At 30.5% G+C, this 4,584-nt stretch overlaps 1 pseudogene; it reads right to left on the bottom strand.

The window, feature by feature from the left end:
* Nucleotides 1-4,061, bottom strand: part of LOC106330589 — a 10,300-nt pseudogene extending 6,239 nt beyond the window's left edge.
* Between the last annotated feature and the right edge of the window lie 523 nt (nt 4,062-4,584).

Raw genomic sequence — 4,584 nt, 5'->3', positions numbered from 1 at the left:
GGTTATACCTCGTTGGTATTCTTCCGTAAGCAATCTCGTGTTCGGATCCAAATGAGGTCGATCGATCCAAGAACGATAATAATTTGAAGAAGACATGCTTTTTTCAATCAAATTTGTGTGTAAATATAGTATGTGAGAGGATGAAGAAATGGAGTGAATGAAGAGGTTGGGGGTGCGGGTATTTATAGATGAAATGCTGCCGACAGTACCGAGGAAATTCTGACGGAATACCGACGGCAACGGCTCTTTCCTCGGAATTTCCTCGGAATTTTTAAAATCTCCAACGGCTCTCCAACGGCTGTAATATATCCTTGGATATTCGTCGGTGTTTTCCGAGGAATATGCCTTCCTCGGTATTTCATCGGTATATTCCGAGGAAATTCCGAGGAAACCCATATTTTGGGTTTTCTCGGAATATTCCGAGGATCTAATTTTCCGTCAGAATGTCCGTCAGAATTACGATGTTTTCTTGCAGTGGTCTTCTTATTTATTTGAGAGGATGCAAGTTAAATTTAAGGCAGCTGAAAACATGCATCAGTTTTTTTGAGTTATTTTGACACTTTCATACTGAAGCATCGAGCTAAGAGTTTTTTCTTGACAGGTACAAGAGACATTCACTGTAAATAAAAATATAGAAATGTATTCCCTGTTTCATTCAGACATAAGAACTTGTTTTTAACTTCAACTCCTATTCTGTTTCAAAGGTTTCATAGTCAGTTTCTGTGTTTCATTGTAGCCTAGAATTGTCAGATATGTTTCATAGAAAACCGAGTAAAGAGAGCACTGACTGACCTACCAAAGTATGGCATTGACACCATCACCAGGAGCAGCAACTTTCCTAATCTCTTGTGCTAGTTTCTCCACATGTTCGTACATTGAGTAGTACCTGTTACACTCCACCACACAATTGTCATAATCAATAAGTGGATCTCCAGTTTAAATCCAAACCCGTCACAAGAGGCCAGTATCATTCATGGTGTACAGACCCAAGGAGTCTAAACGCAGCTTAAATTTAAAACCCACAAATACTGAAAAATATTCAACAGATCGTTCGAGAAACATATTAAACCACAGCCAAGTCTTCGGTTCGTAATGAAAAATCATACTACAGGACAGTCCATGTTCAAGTCACATAAACTAAACGGAGTCAATCCGAGTTGACTGGTTGATTATTTGATGATCAAACATGTATTTACACGCAGAACATTTCGAAAAGAGAAAATGATTTGTTTGATTTACGTGCCCGATATAAACTTTTGTTGCCACTGAAAGAAGTGTCCTTCTGTTTCAATCTTCTCAAGAATCTGTGAAAAGTTTTGATTTTTCTTGGCTTTGTTCCCAGCCATGATTTTACTAAGGGTCATGTATCTTCAGGAGCTTCCGACAGAACAGACTGATATCCACAACCCAGTCTGATTCAAGAATTGAGATATCATATTCTTTCCTTTGGAGACACAACCCAGAAATTGAAATTAGGGTTTCCTGGTTTTAAAATTCAATTACAAATAATAAAAAAAAGAATCGAATGACTATATGAGTTAGTGTCACTTTTTATTTAAGGATACTGGGAGTTTTCCTAGGCCATGCGCAGAAATAATAATTTTTAACATAACATTTTTTATTTCAAACGAAAGATTTTTTTTTTAATTTAAATGATGAAGATGAACGGATAAATTTAAATAATGTTTAAATATTTAACTATCAAATTTTTTTGGATTAGTGGTAATTTATTTAGATTATTTTTATTAAAGTGAGATACATATATACATATATATTATAATTTTAATTGTGATATATGAATTATTAATATATTTAATAGTTTGCCATAAATAAATATTTATATGGAAAATTGACATTAATGATGATATATGAGTTATTTTTATTACTATATTTAAAATTCCTGAAAAAAAATTTAAATTTTTATAAGGAAATTTTACATCTCACAATTAATATGATGTCATGTCACTATTTTCTAAATTCATGTCATCTATTTTAAGTGTCATGTCATCTATTTTTCAGCGAGAATGATTGTAGTGACGACATGTGTATAAATCACTTAGCAAATATAGTCTAGGGGACTATTAGGTTGATACAAAAATATATTATTTTAAGATTGTATAAGAAATCTGTTTTTAATATGGTCACAATAAGTCCAAATTTAAAACATGTCATGGTAAAATTCAAATAAGACTCTATTTTAATAGATTAGATCATTTGGAAATAGTATTAAAAAAAGTATAATGTCATTTTACTAATTTCATTAATTTCATTAATATAATTACATTAATTGTTTTTCTATGTTTCATCCAGTTTAACAATTTCATTAATTATATTACCTAAACAATACATCAAATCATTCATTATATTACCAAAATAATATTAATGTGGATTTTTATTTATTAGCTCATCAACATGAACTTTGTGCCAATTATAAAATCAAAAATGTAAAATAACTGGATTTTAGTTTTACTAAAACTTTTTTTTTTAATTTTAGATTCAATCGCTAGAAAATTACATTTATTGTCACTTAATTTTTCATTACATATAATTATTTTACTAAATAAAAAAAAATTCTTTGTATTTCATTTTATTTAGCCAAACACATAGAAAAAATCATTTTTATTAGTTTATAAATTCACTTAGGCATGAACATTGGCTATCTATTTAGGTACGGTTTTTTTTTGGATATTGTTTTTTTTTTATTAAATTAGGCTCCGCTTAAATATTATAAATTTATGTGTAGTTTTGAGTTGGGTCATTCTGAGTCTCGATGAGTTTGGTTTTGATATATATGAACCTAAAAATATCTAAATAACAAATGTATTTGAAACGGGTTTGGATATTTGTAAAAAAATAACCATATTACCCGATTTGGTCCACATCTTTTGAATAAAATTAGTTAGATTATGACCTATCTAAAATATATAACACTAATTATGAAAAATAAATATCGATGTAAAAATGAAAGAACAATATCCGTGCGGATGCGCGGGTCAATCTCTAGTTATGATTATATTTGTATCAGTTTTCTTGTTTAGATTGTGTTGGATTCCAATTATAGAAGTCCTTAGTTTAAGGATAAACCAATTTTTTGAAAATCGTACTGGCTACCGATTCGGTATAGCTACTGGTTGACTCGTTGGATCGGTTCAACCGGTGGAACCGGGTTTTCTATTTAAAAACAAAAATCCTATTTTTTAAAATTAAATATATATATATATAATCATATATCTACACTATATGGACCAAAAAAAGTAATTATGTATTTGATATGCTTTTTGTTCTTCTTTATTTACTAAACATAAATAATAAATATAAATTTATCTATATACACATTAAACAAGGGAATACTATGTAAATTTAAAATGATAAAAACTAAATGATCATTGACAGTTCAAATTACCGTTTTTATTTATTCTTATAATTAAAATCTCAAATTTTATGAATATGACAAAATGAGAATAGTATATGAGAGCTAAAAAGAGTTTTTTCATATCTTTTAAGAAAATAGAATTAAATAGAAAACTAATTAAATAGAGATATTCAAACATTAATTATAAAGATTAAGTTTTAATAACACTTTAAAACACATTAATTATACGCTGATTTTTTTAGAACCGAATTTTGAAGCTGACCCGTGTCACCGATTTTACTTGTTTTTCTTAAATCATGGTTTTAAACCGAACGAGACTCGGCTTCTTCAACGAGTCACGGTCGGACCAGTTTGACTTGCCGGTCCGGTCCGGTTTTCAAAACACTAAGATAAACTAACCTGATTTACCAATACAAATTATGCTAAAGGAATCGAGTTTTAACCAAACCTAGGCATTTAACTAGGAAATTTTCTGAGGACATCAGCACTATAAATCTTTCAATGGATTTCTCAACCATATTTTCCCAAAAAAAAAGAAGTAAAAGTAAGAGAAAATGGATAAGGTCTCTTAATGTGACATATGTTTGTATATACAGTGGTTAAAAATAATTAATTTTAATCAAGTAACTAAATGTCTTAACATTATTAATAGTTTTTTCGTATAGATACTCAAAGTACCTTTGTCCATTTTAAGTGAACTCTCGCACATCTAAGTAGTGTGCATTAAAACAATGTATGCATTTGGTCGGTCCGGCCAATGATAGCATGCAACCAGATTTCGGCTCCACTATGTTCATTGGGATTCATTAGTTTTATAGAAATCCAAGAAACAATATATGAATTTCATAAGCTCAGCTGAAGATGAGTATAGAACCATGGATATCTATTATAATAAAGTGGTTTTTGTCCATTCTCAGCGCGCCACTTCAGCACACCATGCTTCAAATCTTTTTGTCCATGCGTTATGGGTAAAGAAAGGTAACGGCTCCAACCTTCACCTATAAATGTCTTTGTTGGATGCGAAGAACATATCCACCGCTTAGAGATTAAAAAGCTTAAACTCTATCACGCATCACTTCCAGCTATGTCGTATTGCGTTCTTCTGCCCGATTTGAAAGCTGGCCGATGCTCACAACACCGGCGAGAACAAGAAGAAGTTGTTGACATAACACTTTTCTTAAGAAGTTGTTCTCTGATTAATCTCTTTTTCT

The sequence above is a fragment of the Brassica oleracea genome, chromosome C3, assembly GCF_000695525.1.
Source record: "Brassica oleracea var. oleracea cultivar TO1000 chromosome C3, BOL, whole genome shotgun sequence".
NCBI lineage: Eukaryota > Viridiplantae > Streptophyta > Magnoliopsida > Brassicales > Brassicaceae > Brassica > Brassica oleracea.
Note: the sequence above shows the minus strand (reverse complement) of the source record. Positions and strands in the feature narration are given on the sequence as shown.